We start from the raw sequence: 21,052 nt of genomic DNA, 5'->3' as shown, positions 1-21,052 counted from the left end.
ATTAAAAAGAATTGTTTTGAATGGATCAAGAAGCAAAAACAAGGGAACACAGAGAACAACCTAGCCACCTCCAAAAACCTGTTAGATGAACCTGAGGTGCTTACAATGTCAATGTCTGACACTGCTAATGAGTGGGTGCTGGACTCAGGATGCTCTTTCCATATGAGTCCAAACAGAAATTGGTTCCAGGAGTTTGAAGTCACTGATTCAGAAACAGTTTACATGGGGAACAACAATGCATGTAGGGTTAGAGGAATTGGCTCTATAACTCTAAAACTTAACACTGATAAACTGGTTAAACTCACAAGAGTTAGGTACATCCCAGAACTGAAAAGAAACCTAATATCACTAGGTACCTTAGATGAATCAAGTTGTATCTATAAGGCAGAGAATGGATGCCTGAATATATACAGCAATAGAAACCTAATCCTGAAATGAGAGAAAAAGAATGGGCTTTACATACTATGTGGGAACCTCTCCCCAAATTGTTTTAACTATATGCTTAAGTCTACCAACCTGTCCAATACAAAAAAGTGGCATCTTAGTTTAGGTCACATGAGTCAAAGAGGAATGGATATCCTGAACAATCAAGGTCAGTTTGGAAAAGAAAAGGTCTCTTCTCTAGAGTTTTGTGAAAATTGCATATTAGGAAAACAACATAGAAACAGTTTCCAAAAGGGAATACACCAAGCCACTAGCCAACTTGAATACATTCATTTTGACCTGTAGGGACCTGGAAGGGTTAAGACCTATGGGGAAAACAGTTACTTTATGTCTCTAGTAGATGATTACAGTCGAAAGGTTTCGGTTTACCTATTAAAGACTAAGGATCAAGCCTTAGAAAGGTTTAAGGAGTGTAAACTCTTAGTTGAAAATCAGATGAATAAGAAGGTTAAAGTTCTCAAAACTGACAATGGGTTAGAGTTCTACAACCAAGAGTTTGATAAATTTTGTAGTGATCAAGGGATCTTGAGGCATAAGACAGTGAAATACACCCCTCAATAGAATGAGGTGGCTGAGAGAATGAACAGAACCCTTTTGGATAAAGTGAGATGCATGCTTATCACCTCCAAACTTCCCACCTCCTTTTGGGGAGAATCCCTAACTACCTCAGCCTACCTGATAAACAGAAGCCCCTCAACTGCCATAAACCTAAAATGCCCAGAAGAGACGTGGACAGGAAGAAGACCTGATCTAAGACACTTAAGAGTATTTGGCTATGCCGCATATGCACACATTGTTGGAGGAAAGCTTGAACCAAGGTCTATAAAGTGTGTCTTCTTAGGATACCAAAAAGGAACAAAAGGGTACAGGCTGTGGGACAAGGAGTCCCCTGGGGTTAAAATTGTAGTGAGCAGAGATGTGTTTTTTAATTAGGGTGTTTTTCCTTGTAAAGGTACTAACCCTGATGCAAGTTCTACCTCAAGTTCAAGGGAGAGTTCTAGTCAGCTTGAGACTACACCAATTAAGGTGGAGCTTCCTGTCCAACCCTAACCACTGCAAGAAACTGAAACCATCCAGGAAACTGAAGCTATTCCTGAATCTGGAGGAGAAACTGGACAATCTGATCCAGAATAAGAGGATGAGATAAAAACAGCTGAAAACACGGAAACTCAACCTGAAAACTTGCAAGACTACCAACTTGCAAGAGATAGGGCCAAGAGACAAGTAAGAATTCCCACAAGGTTTTCATATGCTGATCTCATTTATACTGCCCTTCTTGCAGGTACAGAAGTGCTGAGAATCGAACCTGAAACATATGAGGAAGCAGTAAACTCTAAGGAAAGGGATAAATGGAGGACTGCCATGGAAGCAGAGATGAAGTCATTAGAGGTAAACAATACCTGGGTTTTAGTACCAATGCCAAAAGGACAGAAGGTAATCCAATGCAAATGGCTGTTCAAATTGAAGGAGGGTATAACAACCAGAGAACCACTCAGGTATGAGGCTAGATTAGTAGCCAAGGGCTTTACCCAAAGAGAGGGAATAGACTTCAATGAAGTCTTTTCCCCAGTAGTTAAGTATAAAACGATTAGGTTAATGCTGTCCATAGTAGCCCATCTTGATTTAGAACTTGAACAACTAGATGTAACCATTGCTTTCCTTCATGGAGATCTCAAGGAAGAGATCTACATGAGCCAGCCTGTAGGGTTCACAGATCCAAAGACCCCAAACCATGTCTGTCTGCTGCTTAAGTCATTATACGACTTAAAACAATCCCCCAAGCAATGGTATAAAAGGTTTGACACATTCATTATGAGTATAGGTTTCATTTGGAGTAAATACGATAATTGCTTCCACTTTGCACTAAATGGTAACCTGCCTGTGTACTTACTGTTGTATGTGGATGACATGTTAATAATTAGCAAGTCTAAGTCATTGATTTGTGAATTGAAGGAAAAACTTAATGCTGAGTTCGAAATGAAAGATTTAGGGGATGCAAAGAAGATTCTAGGCATGCAAATTGACAGAAATAGAAATAAATGTGAGCTGAGAGTACACCAGAGTTCATATTTGCACAAATTAGCGGAAAAATTTGGAATGGTAGGTGCAAAACTATTACTATGCCACTGGCCAGTCACTTCACATTGAGTAAGTCACAATGCCCTAGAACTGAATCTGAACTGATTAGGATGGAACATATACCATATGCAAATGTGATAGGATCCCTAATGTATGCCATGATTAGCACTAGGCCTGACTTAGCCTTTGTAATATCCTTACTCAGTAGGTATATGTCTAACCCCTGTATAGAACACTGGATTGCCTTAAAATGGGTTCTAAAATATGTAAATGCTACATTAAATGTTGGGTTGCATTATTGTAAAAGGACTACTTCACTTGAGTTGGTTGGTTTTGTAGATGCTGATTTTGCAGGTGACAGGGACACCAGAAAATCAACCACTGCATACTACTTTACTTTAGGTGGAAACTGTATTAGCTGGAAATCTCAGTTACAGCCGATAGTTGCATTATCCACAACAGAGGCTGAATATGTGGCTGTAGCCGATATATTCAAAGAAGCAATCTGGCTTAAAGGAATTCGCAGTGAAGCAAAATTGACAAATCAGAGGCCTGTAATATTTTCTGACAGTCAGAGCGCAATCCACTTCAGCAAAAATCCAATGTATCATGAACGAACCAAGCACATATATGTGTGCTATCACTTTGTTAGAGACCTGATCTCAAGAGAGGATATAGCATTATTAAAGGTATCGACTGAAGAGAATCCGCAGACATGGGCACCAAGACAGTCACTCCTACCAAGTTCAAGCACTGCTTGAACTTGTTATTCATACAGTAGACAAGAGTGACCAGAGCAATGAAGGATCCAAAGAAGAGTGAGCTGCACTACAGTCACGTATAAATCCATCAAGGTGGAGATTGTTAGTGTGATGGCTTTATACGGTGACGTTTCATCATTTAGAGGAGCGACGTCGTTTTGAGCCAAGTAAAAGATCAATCCTGTTCGTTGGCTGGCTGAGGATCTAACGGTAGGAAAGCAATCTGATAGTCAATGCTATAAAAGCAGACAAACACTCCAAATCGGGTGATTGAGCCAATTATTTTTTTCTCTGTTGAACGAAATTGTATATGCTAGGGTTTGGGTTTTGTTTGTGATCTTGAATCTTGTAATTAGGAGTTGAGTGGCTGGTTTGCAGGCCACTTGAGGGTGCTAGGGTTCACAGTGTATTTGGGATACTAAATTTCTGTCTCTAGGGTGTTACGGGTTCTGAAGAAGATCGGGAAAAGGTTTAATCTTGGGTAGACGTTTGTACTGTAATCTTGATCAATATAGTGCAGCGAGCTCGCTGGATTCCCGAGCTCAACATGGACATAGCTTGCTCATACTGAGCAAGTGAACCACGATAATTCTTGGTGTTGTGTGTGTGTATTCTGTTGGATTTGTGTTGTGTAGTTTGCTGTTGTTTTTTGGTTGATCTGGTGTGTGCATTATAACAAAAGGTTGTGTTAAAAATTATAGTGTAAAAAAAAAGTTGGTTCGATGATGAAGCAGGTTATTGAGTACGACAGACACACCCTCATTCGGGCTGCTTTAGCCAAAAAATATGATGAGATAGAGGAATTCTTCAGCTTTCCACAGCTTCTATATTCGCGTAAGTTTACTCTTGTAATTAATGAAAACAATACAATCACTATGTTTGTTGACATCTGAAATTCATTCATCTGCAGTCTCATTCAATCTGCTAGTGAGATAGCTGCTGTTGTAAGTCCATATGGAGCCATTGTTGATGTTTTCAAACACAAAAAAATATGCTGGAAATGACGAAAATGTGGTAAGTTATTTTGTTTTCAACTATCTGCTCTAACCACACAACTTGTACTATCTACTTTGATATAAATTAACATTAATAAGAAAATTTTCAGAAGTCAGTGCATGTGAGCTGGTGGTTTAGAGGTGTTGGAGGATTTGCAGCTGCAATGGGATTCTTCCTGTGTGGAAGGAGGCTAACTCAATGTCTTGGTGGGAAGCTCACATTCATAAGCAATTCCAGAGGACTGGCCTCACAATTATCAACTGTTGCTGCAATCATCATAGTAACTCAAAATAAATCTTCCTGTTTCATGTGTTCATGCTTTTGTTGGATCACTTGTAGGAGTTGCGATAGCTGATGATTTTCGGGTATGGTTTCTTACATCTCAAGCTAAATTTATGTTTTCTTCCCTTGTCAATTAGGAAATTCATATGTGGATGGGTGATGACCATAATTTTCTGTTGTGTGGCTGCTTATGTTATCTTCTCTGCCTCAGTTCACACAGCGGCATATGCAGTGCCCTGATTTTATTTCCTATGTGGCATCATTACATCAAATATACATATACCGTTCAATTTATGACGACGATATCTTACTGATTCGTAAATTCTCTAATAATAGCTCTGTTCTTATATTTACAAATCATTTTAACACACCAAAAATCGTACCTTTCAACATCGAACATCGTAACGGAGAGCAGTGAGATTTGAGGGTTAGGGTTACTTGAGCTGGCCAGTCAATTTTCTTCAAATCGAAGCTTTTCAATACTTTCATTCACTCTGGACAAAGCTCTGATACCAATTATTTTGGATGATTTTTTCAGTTAAACCACCAACACACACAACACAACAAATTTCCAGGAAAACGAGTAAGAAGTGGAATTCAAAATCTAAGGAAAACAACTTGAAAATTTCGTCTAAAACATAACACAAACTGAGCAACTGTTTTGGAAACTAAAAGGAGAAGACTGTGAATTAAGTTCAAGAGCTTTTCGCTGGCTCTTTTCTTCCAATCGGGGACAGCGCTGGTCATACGTTTTCTTCAATTTCTCATCTCACGATACGAAATAAACAAGAAGTTTTTTATATATTTTCCTGTGACCCAATGGTAAGCCAACAAGTGGCTTCTCACACAACACAAGCTTAAATTCAAGTTAACAAAGTGAACCACGCAAGTTAACTAAACCGCAGTGAAAAATAAATGGCTAACGGCACATTAAATTAACACTTTTACAAGCTGGCTATACACCCAGGGATCTGGTTCTCATAATCTTTCTTTCAGTAACTAGAATCCCCCGTGTAAAAGTAATTACAAGTTAGGTATAGAATTTATTTTATGAAACTTCTCCAGGGCTATGGCCTGACTTCTTGCATTTTGCTCTGAAGGGTTCTATTACCCTTTCATGCGGCCTCGTACAAAAGACGATTGATCTCGCGATTGATGCCATCTGAAACTGAATCCATTGAAAGGTGGTAGAAGTTTGGAGTTTGATAGGGCTTCTGTAATACCCTGTATTTGGGATTTTGTTAAATTTTATTTTGTGATTTTTGGAGTAAAGTGCAAGAATTTGAAACTTTTGTGGGGTAGATAATAGCCGAAACAAGAGGGGACTGAAGTGAGAATTCGTCAAGATATTTGGTGACATTGTTCATTTGTTCGCTCAAAGTAAGTAGCGGAGAAGAAGAGAAATAAAAAACCCCGATAATATTTCTTTAAAAAATATATTAATTTAAAGCAATAATTATCAAGAAGGATATTTATTCATCCTATATATATATTCTTCAATACCCTAAACCTTTCTCTTTTTTATTTTTTTATTTTTATCATCAAGAGTGTAGTTTGAAATTCATTGTTTATAAATTATGTTATTGTGATAATTTTGTTTTTGGAAGGGATGAAAGATGGAATTAAACAATAAGAATGAAACAAGTAACAAATATTCCCATTGACTATTCTTACTTGGGCTTGCTTAAGAAATTAGTTTAACTTTATTTAAATTCCAATTAAACAAGGATAAACTATGTTTAATTTATGATATATAGGAGAACAATGAAAAATGATTATTTTAACATTTATCCTGCCAACTGATATGTTAACTATTGTTTAACATTTATAACATTTTCAAAACGCAATTAACGTGATTATTCCTCTGTGTTTGTTGAAAAGAAAGTTTTGGTTAGCATATGTAAATTTGTTGCAGTCTAATTTGATATCTTCTTTCTTAATAATATATATGGAAGATTCGGGGCTTTTTATTTTTAGCATTGGAGTATACGATGAACCAAGAAACTCATCCGCGAAGATACAAGGAAAAACAGCTTGATTGTCAGTTAATCAAACAGTAGAACAAGCAGTACAAAAGACAATAAAAATTAATCATGTGCTTGCCTCGGGCAACAAATTCTAACGCCCTTGTTCAAACCCCCCCTCCCGAATTTTAGTTAAGCCCCTGTAAAATATCCAAAACCCTCCTCTTAATAGCAAATTGACAATAAATATGAGGTCAAAAAATTGGATGTTGCTAACCGTGAGAACAGTCTAATGGGAGGATCATCATCCATTTTCCATTTCCTCCCAACTCTCAATCTCTAGTTCTCTCACTCAATTTCAAACCCTCTTAATTTCATATATTATTCAATTTCATTTATTATTCATGTTATTATTTATATTCACTTTCATTCACTTCTATTTATTTATTATTTATCATAAATTCATGATGGATTTTCAAAATTATGGATTCGAAGGATCATCATCCCCAATGAGTATTATGTTCCAGTTCCTCCATCCACCGAAGAAATGGAAGAGCCGATCTATTTTCACATTTCTAGACTCAACAATTCCAAATCTAGAGGCAGGCGGGATGCATCCAACCAAATACAGGTGAGCTACGACACACGACAAGACCAACGAAGAGGGTCGTGTTCGGGGTATGACAAATTTTCATGAAATCAAAACGGCCAAAGCCAAATGGTTGGGGAAGAGACGTGTGGGGTTTGCAATTTTTTTCAGACCACGACCGTCACTGAGAATGAGACTTCTACGATGAGGCGGACTTGGAGAAGAAGCACCCCAATTAACGTAGCAGGGTCAAGGTTAACTTCAATTGAAAGCGGTAGGCAAATCCAAACTCAACTTAATTTTAATCCACAATACTCAACTCTTTAAAGTTATACAATGCACAACGACACGAGAGGAAGTAGCAAAATACTAATTGCTAAGGACTCTCCCATTTCTTTATCTGAAATTTATTTTTGTTGATATGATTGGAAAGGTTTTTTCTCTACATATAGGTCTATTAGTAGGGGTACAACAGAAGGACACAGGAAAACTTTATAGGAAAATAAGTGATAAACTTAAAAAGAATTTGAAATTTTTTAGAATATTTTATTGCACTTACTTCAACATATGGGCTGGAGATCAAACGATTTTTTGAGTGTCATAATACATTACGTACTAGATCATAGTTGGCTTTACAACAAAAATTGATAGGTTTTAACCCTATATGCTAAACATAGTGCTGACACTATTTATTTTCAATTATTGAAGTTTTGCAAGATATTTATAACTAAGAGAGTTGTGGCACTAACGCTTGATAATATAGCTGTTAACACCATGACAATTTCTTATTTCAAAATAAATTGGTACGTGGTGAAGGAATTTTTCACTAGAGTGTGCTGCCACATCATCAATTTGATTATTAAAGCAGGTTTAGAAGCTAATATGCGAGGATTGAATAAGGCGGCATGGTTATCGGATTCTTGCCGGTAGCAATACATGATGAAAAGAGTATGTCAATATTGTCGCCAAGCGAAGCGTTGTTCAATGACGAAAGCTATGTTGCAACATGCCTGTCCGTTGGAACTCCATGTTCTTGATGTGTAAAAAGCTATGCCAACGGCAAGACAGATTACAAATTTCGTCAACTGGAAGAACTATCTGGATGAAGTCGTCAACGATTCTTGGGAGGTTTGTAGTATTTTCATACATCTTAAAGTTTTTTGCGATTCCACTAATACATTAAGTGGTATTTATTCTTACTACTAATTTAGTGTTAGTATTTTACTTTAAATTTGTAAAACTTTGCTAGACATAGATATAATCTAGATTTACGGAGAATTGTTTTAGATATGGAAGCAAAATATTGGAAAATGTTGTTCGATATTCCATTTTATAGGATTAGGTCTTACTTAGATCCTACGTTTAGATTAAACGTATTTAAGTATAGTTAATGAGACAGCCAACATTTAGGAAATGACACAATTCTTATTTGATAGAAAAAGAAGATTGGAGAGTCTTTTTCTTTGTATTAGAATAGGTACAATGGAACGCATAGAGAGAGTAATAGGAAGCGGATGACGACATTCATCAACATGATCGAGCATCTACGTACATGGAACTTAGTACTGGTGGTGCTGGATGTAGCAGCTTTAGCGCTACAGACATGGACCAAATGAGCTACAACAGTATTTGCAAATGGACATTCATCATGACCAAAGGGGAAAACAAGAGATGGGCGTGCTTCAATGGTGGAACCAAAATGCAAGTCGATTCCCCATATTGAGCCCAAAGACACAACATTTTTGTGTGCCAGTTCCATAAATGCATTGAGTCGACATTCTCAATTAGTGGCCACATTATGAAGATAGAAGAAGCTCTTTAATCAATGATATGGTTGAATCAGATTACATGTTAAGATTGGACTATGCAGACAGAAGACTACAGTACATCCGAGATCCGAAAATCAAAAACACAGATTTTGCGAGTAAATAAAATTTAATAAAAAAATTTATTTAATGTTTATTTGTTAAGTTTAAATTAAATTTGCACACGCGAACATTATATTTATGCTAAAATTAAATTATCTCTTTAAATTAAAACTATATAAATTTTAACCAATTAACCATCATTTTATTTATTTAATTGTTTAAGTTCAAATTAAATTTTCAATTGGAAGTTAAAATTAAATTATCTCTTTAAATTAATTAAAACCATTATTACCATTCATTTATATTTATTTACTAATTAATTAAAAAATTACAAATCACCCCTGAAAAATTTATGAACCCCATTACATAATTTTCTATTTAGAGAAGATATAAAAAATTAGGGGGCTAAATAAAATTTCCAGGACTGTTTCGGGCCTTGAGAAATCTATGGGCCAGGATCGTCTTAAAAATTGGGCCTTCCCTAAAAGACCGGTCCCCATTGGGATCAGCAGCCTTGCCCACCTCATTATTTTTTGATGTAGGGTAAGGAAAATGATGTGCGCTATTACTTTACTTTACTTTCATCTATTTTATATGTTCTGAAGAGTATTACAAGATGACACATTTCATCAAGCACTAAAAAAACACTGTTAAAAACTAAAAGGATAAAAGAGCTAATAGTTTTTTGTGACTTGCAGTTTTCAAAGAAAATCAACCAAGTGAAGGTTTCTATGTGGGACTATGGTAGGTGTTCTCACAGTGCAAGTACTTAACACACTTTGTCCTTAATTGCACATATTGCTATAATTATTTTACAGGGTAATTTGATTGACTATACTTTGGAACAACAATTGGTTGGCAATTGCAACATACATGGAGTTACTAGTGTCGCTCAACAAGTGACACAGGGTGCTTTGTTAGGGACCATTCTAGTTATCGAAGATTTCGATTACATTCCCATGTGGAACAAGGTAAAGATTAAACATTAAGGAACAAATTGACAAAGAATTTCTCAAGATTGAGGTACTCAAGTAGGGCTGTTGAGCCGAGCCAAGTTCTGGCTTAACGAGCTCGGCTCGTGAAAGGGAGGGGAAAAACAGCTCGAATCGAGCCGAGTCACTGAATTCTGGCTCGGCGCGTTGAAGGGGAAAGCCAAATTTAGCTGGCTCACGAGCCGGCTTAACGAGTCAAGTTCAAGCCAACGAAAAATTGTAGGTTTTTTTTTTTATTTTTTTTTTTTAAGTAAGCCAAATTTCATGCAATTCAACCCATTTCGTATCTTGATACATTACACAAAACCAAAAATCTTTAAAAAATAAACATCAAAAGAAAATGCTATTGCTGTTAACCATTTATGAGCTAGCGTACCACTTCTGTTAAGTATGTGTAAAATTAAGTGAAGTGAACTAAAGTTTTTGGTTAGTTCACTTGCACTAATTAAGTTTTCATCAAAATAAAAATGGGGGGTTAGCATAACTATATACATACTTATATATATATCAAAAGTCAAAATATAATTGGTTGTATGTCCATTGTAGCCCCATTCCTCCTACAAACAAATTAAAGTGAAACACATAAGTACAACTGTTAGTTATATAAAACCGTAAAGATGAAAAGCAAACCCAAACATAAAATATAAAATACATACTTGCACAATCCTACTACCACAACCAATGTCTCATGGGTGAATCAAAAAAATCGCTGACTCTCATCATGCGAGATAGGAAACTGAATCTCCAATGATCTGCTCTTTCTGAAATGAAGAAGAGATAAAAATAAACTTTATGTTAGAATAAAGTATGTTTAAATATTGAATTAAACAAAAAATATAATCAATGGAACCCACTTTGCACTCTTTCTTCACCCATTCAAAGTGCGACACAGTCACAACTATATAAGACCATCTCCACCATATCGGAGACAAAGAATCTCGGTAACAGTCCATAACCCTACTCCCCACTGAATGGACTCTAAAGCACATCATAGTGATCGGGATGACTAGTTCTCACGAGTTATCGTAGACAAATAGGGTACTTGGTTGCATTTGCCTTCCACCACTGTAAGACATCGAATGCGTTACGATCCCCCACACACTTAGACATCCCTCTCCCAATAATAGTCCAATTTAGACTACAGGCTCAACAGTTCAACCACATCAGAAAACAGCTAAAATCATCGCAAACTGGGCTCCCTCAACCGTTGCCACATCACCAAACTCCCTGTCCATCCCCTACTGATGTAGATGCGTGGCCGATAATCATAGCTTGATTAGCCTAAACATACTCCCATATAGCTCATATAATGCATCCCCAACCGTTATAGTATTTGCTCGCTCTTTGCCTCATAATACATCTTAGGGAATGCCCAGAATAAACCTCATTTCAACTGGGGATCCAATACAGCAACACACATACATCAACACATTACATTTCCCAATATATATTATCAAACTTCTCTTCATTTTCCTAACCATTATTCTAATAAACTCATCTTCAGATTCACTCTTACTATCTAACAAACATTTCACTAGACACACTCTTTCAGGAAAAATTCGCCACGGATAATCACTCCTGAAATGACTTTGGTTGAACCATGAAAACCTGTAAAATGTTGCAAACTTTATCCACTTCTCCCAATCCTCCTCAATCAGATTATAATGATAATCTGTATCCCTCTCTTTCAATCTTGGAAAAACTTTTTTGAACTTAATTGCCAGTGCAACATTTCATACGTAGAATTCCACCTTGTTGCAATGGAGAACAAGTTCCCGAAACGGCAATAAGTTATTGAACAATCTCAAAAAATACCTTAACTCTCTTCTAAAGCGTTGATATACAACACGCTCTCATGGATGTATCAATGACGTGCCTAATTTGATAAAGTCCATTGAAAAATGAGGTTCAAGATGTGTGCACAATAACAGTTTACCTCCACAAAGGAGGTTCCCTTAAACTTCAAAATTCTCCCTCAAAACTTTCTCAAAACATCATCCAAGAGATATATGTATATCTTATTTTCAATTCCCCATTCCATTAGACACTTGAAAATTGAGTTAGCAATCGTAATATCAGTCTGGGGAGGAGGTAGATGAACAAAATTACGGATACGTCTATTTAGGCTCCAAGTACTATCTATCAAATGCCGATCAACACATATACTCTCTCTTCTGATTCCCTGAATTTCATAGTCTGTATCAAACTGATCTTTGTCATACTTTTCAACAAAGTCTTAATTTCACCTTTCATTTTCATATACCTATACAATATTTTTTACAAGTATGGCGAGAAACCGAGTCCATTCAGGAATCCATACTTCATCATGTTGTTCAAACCCTTTTCCTTCATAATGTAAAGGATGCTCATGCATGAACACCCAATGGGCGATAAGTTCCCTCTCTTATCATGTGAAATTCCCACTTAGTTGGCAAAATTGTAGTTGCAAAATCAGCACATACTCGGAAAACTAATTATTGTTGCCTCATGGAAGCTTTTCTCTTTGAACACGTTTTAAATGTCAATTAAATTGGGTGGTGCTTTGGTAGCAGTAATGCAGTTTTAATTTGCAATGGATACACTCTGCTTTTTGTTGCCATTAGGGAGTACCACCTTCTAAACTCCATCCATACAACTGATGTCTTAGCTCTTTTTTTCTTCTAAATTGGATTCTCATTGTTATCACCATTATCTAGGTTGCTAATATTTGCTCTGTACTTGTTGTGATCAATTCAAGTTAGCTTACCACCCGGTGTAATGGTGATTGCATCTTGCATTATATTTGTAGGGGTGCTTGAGGAACTACCCTCCATTTACAAACCTATAAAGAAAAAATCTCAATTTAATGTAAAACCAATATGAAATAACGCGGATAATAAAATATAAGAAAACAACAGTCCACAAATATTGGACAATGAATCAATCTGCACATGACCTGAAATCTTCTCTATTCTTTTATTTTATCACTTCAATTAAATTCATTGTTGTTCAGCTCGCTACTTGCCATCAATTAATGTTAGTGTTTGACTTAGGTCATTAATAACCAACTAATCTTTTTCTGTCTGCCACATTAATTCTACTAAAGCAAAATGTTACAGTAGTCTTTGTCTCATTGTCTACCACTAATCTTTTAAACAACTAAAATTTGCAATTTCTAGTGAATCTCCATTAAAAATGGGGACCGCTTGAGGGGACTTTCACGGTTTCACCAAACCATTTTGCTAATGAAAGATATAAATATGTCATACAATAAACTTCTATAATAAAGTCTTTACACAAACACCATCAATTATATAAGAAAAATGCCACAGACCAGAGACCATAGTCACAGACCAGAATATTACACAAAACACCATCCTCCATCAATTAATATAATGCAACTTGCCATTTAGTTTTAGTCTCCACTCGGACCATCTCCACTCTCCAGTACTGTGCATGTGCTATTAATTAGGACTTAACACTTAAAAGAAACAAACAAACAAAAACTCAATTACACAAAGGGTGGACACACTCAGCACTGCAATACTGCAATCTGACACCTACCTTGAAGAAGGATACGACAAACGCATTACTGAGTCTGGAAACTAGAAGAAGGGAATAGATGAACGAAAAATCCACCAGACATTCATCGATACCTCCCCTAAAACAGAACAGAATAGATGAAATAAAAATCCAAGCATCCAACCTAAACCTCAAGTTGAATAATAATCAATCATACACAACAAATCAAATCATAACAAAGATCAAAGAAACATACTTGCAGATGGCATTCACGACGAGTCCAAAACAGCTGTGAAGTGGACCAAATGCAGCGAGATTTGAAGGGGTGGATGGGTTTGACGCTGCTGAGTCTGCGACACCACAACGACGATGTAGATGGAGAAACAACGATGAGGAAACACATCGGTGTGAGTTTCTACTTGCCTGAAATATTTGATTTCTTTTGGATTCGTCACCGAATGGGTTGATGTTAATTTGGATTTAACAATTGGGGTTTTTTTTTGTTAATTTTGCAAACTTTTGTTTTAAAAATTTCAGTTCAATCGCCCATACATTAGAAAACCCCTATAACACCCCATAATTCGAGCTGGCTCGGCTCGCTAACCTTTAGAGCAGAGCTAAGGCAGGCTCGAAATGGCTTGATCTTTCTCACGAGTGAGCAAGTGTCGATTATAGACGAGGCTAGCCAAGCATGCCGCCTCGTTGAATAGCCCTGGCTTCAAGATTTATATATGTTTCTAATTCTCAAGCAATGGTCTAATTAATGCAGAATGAAATCACAATTTTAATGTGGAGGACTCCTTGGATATTCCTTGAGTGGACTGTAGCTCCATTACTAGCTTCATATGCGCAGGCTCTCTTTGCTCTCCAAAGGCATCTCGCTTCACCATGAAAATGCATCGAAAAAGATTCTCATTTTCTCCCCATTGACTAAGAAATATGCCGGACTGTTACATAGCTTTATAAGGTGGAATATGCATCCAAATAATTGAAAAGAAATGAGAAAAAAAATAAAAAAAAATCATGCATCCAATTTCTTGATTGTATTGGAAGTTAAATATTGTAATGTAGTTAGTAGTCAGTTATTGGTGTTAACTGTAGTTAGTAGTTATTAACTCAAGTTAGTTAGCTTTATTGTATTTGTATATAAGAGGTACAATACATTCAATAAACATTGATTAATTTTTCCCCAAAAATCATTCTCTGCTTCATCATACAAAAGTTAACATGGTACAGAGCGAATGCATTTAGGATGCATATGGTATTTTGTGTGAACCATTTGGAGGAATTGTTTGAGTGTGAAAAAGTGTCTGACTTGATTGCATAAGAAACAATCAAGTTACCTAGAATGATCATCTACTATGGTAAAAAAATATCTACATTACCATTGATAAGAATCCTATAGGTCCCCAACATTAGGTGCAAAAGATCAAAATTATGCTGTGATTGTGTGCATGGTGTGCTGTGTAGGCAACCAGATTAAAACCTAAAAAAAACATGTAGTAGTGTGAGTAAGGATCATTCCCACGGAGGTGTCTAGCCAGATTTATGTCACGTAAACAAGGGGGGGGGGGGGGGTTTTAGTAAACAAAAAAAATCAAACAATTCAAATAAAATTAACGAATCAATCAAAGTAAAAAACTTGGTCTAAGTCAACATCCACCATCGAAATCTTACAATGATCATCGATGCAACTAAAAATCAATTCATACCTTGAAAATTCACGTTGGGACTATCTCCCTATTTCCTTAGTCGTAATTAATTAGGAAACAAGCATCTAATTAATCTTACTACTAACAAAACCTAGACAAGTGCTAAAGGTTTAATCTAGTGGCAGCCTTAAGGGTAGAGAAATCGATGAAGCTAAACAACACAAACACAAGCGGTTGTATTTAATTTAGTTGAATGTCTTCTTAAGATTTAATGATTTGACGCAGCAAATTATTAAACCCTAATTACTTCACAAGTTAGAGGGATCAAACAATTACGGATTTGATATCAAACTTAGCAGTAGTTGCAACAAATAATACACTAGTAGGCCTCCTAGTAATTAAATGCATCAATCATGAAAATATGCACAGAATAACATCCAATACTCAAAAATAAATTGAACACTAAAAAAAATAGATTAGATCTATAGTTTTTTGATTCGAGGTCTCTTTTCCTTGACCAAGTTATAAAGTTAGCCGCTCATGGCCACAATCAAAACTCCAAAAAGAAAAATTGCAAAAGAGAGAAAAGAGGACTCCCTCATCTGGTCTATACTCCCCTCTTTAACAAATCCCCAATTCAAATATTGAATTCCACTAAATCTCCTAGAAAATATCTAATATCCTAAAATAACATTTATCCTAATCTGATTCTAATTAATTGAAAATAAATAAAGTCCTAAAATAAAATAGGAAATTGTTGTGTCCAGCTGTAACTTGCATGCCACTGTCTTCAAATCTTCAATAATAAATGCCTCTTGGACTTGCATGAAAAGGGAATGTCCAGAACGCCAGCAGTGAGTGCGTCAACTTCAAGCCCGATACAACCTTGATGCAGCAGTATCTTTCCAAACTCAAAACATGAAAGTTGTAGATCCTTTTTAGTAATCTTTGAATCATCTCAATTGGAGCTCGGATGAGAGAGTTATTCCCAGATTACAAAACAATGTCGAAATTGTCCGAATTCACCTATTAGTTCCGTTTTGCATTAACGCCTCCATTTCATCCTAAATAAAGATAGAATAATAATGAGTACATTTAGGCAACAAATAAGTATAAAAGACTAACATTAAGGGGGTAAATAGACATTTTCATTTCATAAATGCACTATGAGGAAAAGGAAGCCTGGTTGTGTTGGCTAAAGGACACACAGAACAGTGTGTAGGAGGAAGCATGATGTGTTTATTTGGGCAAATTGGAATGCATAGTAGACAAAGTAGAATAGGAAACATAACCTAATCTTTGGTGCCATAATGTGATAGTTTGGACATAGAAAAGCACACATGAATTAGAAAAACATGCATTTTATTAAATTGTAAATGGAGTGTCCAACTTGTGAAGAAAGTAAAGGCTTACATTCAGTTTTATTAGGCTTCTCAAAAACTGATACAAATGGAGAAATATGCAAATTTGGATCAAAGTAATAAGTCCTTGACTAGTGTTACCATCCCCTTCAATTTGCCTGCAAAGATCCTGAATTAAGCAAAAATCAGGATAGAAAGTAATGAAAAGTTGTTAGATTTGGTAAGTTTTGAAAAGAAAGTAATTTGTGATGAAATTCAGGAACATGTAGGACATTAGCAAACAAAGATTACTGTCAGCAATAGTTCCAATATGTTTCACTAAGTTTTGGCTCCATTGGTAAACCTACAAGAAATCTAGAGGATTGTTCTACAGTAAAGGTGATTTTAAAAGAGAATAGTTAAAGGTCATGTGATTAGTTGCTCCAGTATCTATTATCACTTATATTATCAAGACAAGAAAATAGGGCAACAGTATCCTGCAAGATTAGAAACTGGTGGAGAAACATTTTTCTTTCCCAACAATTGAAGAAGTTGATTATATTGCTCGCTTGTCAACACTAGACCACCACAGTAGAATTCTCAGCTTCAACAGAATAAGGAGCTGAGTTTTGAGTGTGGGCTTGATTGGCAGAAACTTTTGTTAAGGAGGATTGTTTCTTTGTGAATATAATCTGCTGGTAGCCAGAGTTTATAACAAGTCCTTTTGTGTCCAGGTATGTGGCAAAAATCACACTCAATATGGTTTTTTGCCTTGATTCTAAACCTTTCCATTATTGTGGCACAAAGGACAGTAATACATCAGAATTCTGATTCATTCCAACTAAGACTTTTTGATTTCATCTTGGTGAACCACAGAGTAAGCTTACTTAAAATTTGGCAAGGGATTATAAGAAGAATTTGACTACGGACCATGGAATAAGAATCATTCAATCCAATTAAAAATGTAGTAGTAGTTCTGTTGATTCAAGTGTTCCAAATAGGCTTTTGATGAAATATTGTCAGGCAGGAAGGCTAACCAAGGAATCAAGTTCATCCTAAAGCGATTTAGCTTATTGTAATAAATGGACAGAGCTTGTACCTGTGTTAGATTAATGATTTCTCGATGAAGAGCAAAACTCTGGTTCCATTCACTTTGTTGTATTCCCCTTTAAATCTGCTACCTGTGCCGCACTTGTAAAGTAAACTAGCCGTTAAAAATCTCTTTGATACGAATGAAAATCTAGGCAAGAACCAGAGTTACACCTTTCCCATTGTGGAACAAGGCGCGAATGAACTGTCAATTTGTTTCACGTTCCATCCACAAACCTAACTTATTTTTGCACAAAGAGCCATTGTCATGGCACGACCCCAATCCCATAGTTTTCAGTTCCAATAAATGTTTAGATACCAAAACAGAGCCCAGAGTGTCAGATGGATGAGCATAGAGAGGTGAATTAGCATCAATTGAAGGTGCTACTATTCTTCAGTTGAGTCGCCATAGGTATGAGCTTAAGACAACAAGATTGGGCAAAATGAGTGAAAACGAAGATGAATGGAAGATATTCAAACTGAATCAAAACAAAATAAGACTAATCGAAGATCTCTAGCTAAATCAAGCTTCGATTGAAGATAGGAAAATTTGGGGCAAAGAGCTCTAATTGAAGGTTCTTAATCTTTTGAGTTTGATGGAAACAGAACGAACTTGATTGATCTGATTCTTTGGTCGAAAAAAGAATCTTATTTTTCCCTTTTGCATTTTCTACCCCTCAAGGTTACCTTTCCACTTGATCCTGTTTTACTGAAACAGAACCAGATCAGCTCATCTTCTCTTATTTTCCAGATCATGATCTCTTCTTGTCCAAATCACAGAACCAATTATTTCCCTGCCAACACATTATCCAATGATTTTCTTCCCTAAATACACCAAGTCCTACTACTTCTTGTCATTTTCCAGATAATCCCCTTCCTTCTCCTACCCTCAGAGATCAGAGGAGTGTTCACTCCTATTTGGACTCAAGACTTGTCTATCCTACTATCCTCATTCCTCTCAGCCAATCACATACACTATCCCATCTCTAATTTTGTTTCTTATAACACTATTTCACCCACATATAAAGCTTTTATCAAATCTGTCTTGGTTGAACCCTCCCGTTTCCATCAAGCATCACAAGAACATAATTGGGTGGATGCTATGAATAAAGAAATTCATTCATTAGAACTTAACCACACTTGGTCTTTGTATCCTTACCTCTAGAAAAGTTTTCATTGGTTGTAATGGGTTTACAAGCTCAAGTACAAAGCGATGGAACCTTGGACATATATAAAGCACGTTGGTTGCTAAGGGGTACACATAACAGGCACATGACTATTCTGAAACTTTTTCCCTGTTGTGAAAAATGGTTACTGTAGGACAATTTAACCTTGGCTTCATTGGCCCCTATTTCAGCTTGATGTTGACAAAGCCTTCTTGCAAGGGGATTTGAAGAAGAAATATACATGACACTTCCTCAGGGTTTTCCAGAGAAAGGGGGCAAAATAATCTTGTGTAGGCTGCATAAATCTTTATATGGTTTGAAATAGGCCTCCAGGGCTTGGAATTATAAACTGACTTCAGCTTTGTGCATGGTGGTTTTCGGCAGTCCAAGTCAGACTACTCTTTGTTCATTAAGACACTGAATTCTCATATTGTATTTATTGTCTATGTGGATAACATTGTGATAACTGGAAATGATCATAATTGATTCATCAAACTAAGGAGCTATTGCATTCCAATTTTAAGTTGAAAGATTTGGGCATGTTGAGGTTCTTTTGGGGTTTGAGGTAGCTAGATCAAGTAAAGGCATTAGCTTATGTCAGAGAAAGTTGCCTTAAAGCTTATTTGAGTCTGGATTATCAGCTTCTAAGCCATCTAGTGTTTCTATGGAGTCCTATTTGAAACACATCAACAGCCTATGATGATCAGTTTCCCATGACAGTGATTCTTTACTTCTTGATCCATCAGTCTATCAAAGATTGATTGGCAACGCTATATTTGTGCATGACCAGGCCTGATTTGAGTTATATGTGAACTTATTAAGTCAGTTCATGCATCAGCCTAAACAATCACACATGGCAGATGCCTTAAAGTTGTCAGATATGTGAAATCTGCTCCAGGTTTGGGTTCTTTTTTTCCACAGCCAATTCTTTGAGTTTATCTGCCTATAGTGACTCTGATTGGGCCTCATGTTTGATGACTAGAAAATCAGTTACAGGCTATTGTAATTTTCTTGGTTCCTCACTCATTTCTGGAAATTCAAGAGGCAAGCTACTATCTCAAAATCTTCTTTAGAAGCTGAGTACAAGGCCATGGGCTCAACTGTTTTTGAAGTGTATGGATAGTCCAGCCTTCAAGAACTGGTTCTCCATTTGTCTCCTATTCCTCTGCATTGTGATAATCAGGCTGCTCACTACATTGCTCGAATCCCATGTTTCATGAGCAAACCAAAAATATAAAATAGATTGTCAATTGGATGGGAACAACTTCAAAAGGGCTATTAGCACTGCCTACATCTCTTCCTCTGAGCAGCCAGCTGACATTTTGACTAAGGCTCTGGGAACCAACTTCATTATCTTTTAGGCAGTTGGGGTGCTGATCTCTACACCCTCCAACTTTGGGGGGGATTGGAAGTAAATATTGTAATGTAGTTGTAGTCAATTATTGGTGTTAACCGTAGTGTTAGAGTAGATGTCCTAGAGCCAATCAATTATTGAGAATTGACTCTTTGTAATAATGTTCATTAATCAATAAAAGGCAATATTATATATATCGCGTAAATCATTATTATTTCAATATGTATGATATATGTCTTAGAATGGTAGAACCGTGAAGAGGGTATCAAGTGTTCAAATCTTGATAGTGAGAACCCTATGAGCACATTGGTGGCCATTTTAGAAAAGTCCTAGCCCAGTATTATTCCGCAAAGGGCACAAATAATACGGAAGGCTATCATGTTGAACGACCCTGTTGGAAGCAGTGACTAATCTCACTTGTCAAGGTTGTTGGTGACAACCTGGTGTAACACATGGGTGCTTGCTGTAGGCGAATACACCGCACAAGTTCACTGGATTGACCCACCAAGGATTCCATATGGATGGTAACCCAGTGTCTATGGAAAAATCCTCAACGAATGGTGGTGATGTATCCTTAGACTTGAGATCACCAAGGCCTGTGTCACCGATGTTAGTTTTACACTACCTAAGCAATTCTTTTCAAGCTGTCAATATGGTGGTGATTGGCTGATCAAGGAGTGTATCAGACTATGTGGATAGACAGAGGATTCATCATCTCGGGTACGGGAGAAGTTATCTCAGGCGAATTCAGTATATGGAATGACACTAAAACTGTGCCAAGTGGGATTGAGTTGTTGCTCTATACCAGTTTAATATGGGTCATTGTCCAGAAACTAAATACATATATCGAGAGTAACCGAAGTTGACACTATTTTTATGCCTTTGTTCCATGAGATAACGGATGATGAAAGGATCGAATTGTACGGTAACCATATCATTAAAGGTAGCTACTTTGTGAATTCGAATCTATCGGTG

General features: G+C 36.5%; 1 pseudogene; it reads left to right on the top strand.

Moving 5' to 3' along the window:
• The window catches only part of LOC116119883, a 33,325-nt pseudogene extending 23,353 nt beyond the window's left edge, over positions 1-9,972 (top strand).
• Positions 9,973-21,052: the final 11,080 nt, after the last annotated feature.

Source organism: Pistacia vera, unplaced genomic scaffold (assembly GCF_008641045.1).
Source record: "Pistacia vera cultivar Batoury unplaced genomic scaffold, PisVer_v2 Contig91, whole genome shotgun sequence".
Taxonomy (NCBI): domain Eukaryota; kingdom Viridiplantae; phylum Streptophyta; class Magnoliopsida; order Sapindales; family Anacardiaceae; genus Pistacia; species Pistacia vera.
This window is presented reverse-complemented; position numbering and strand designations above follow the sequence as displayed.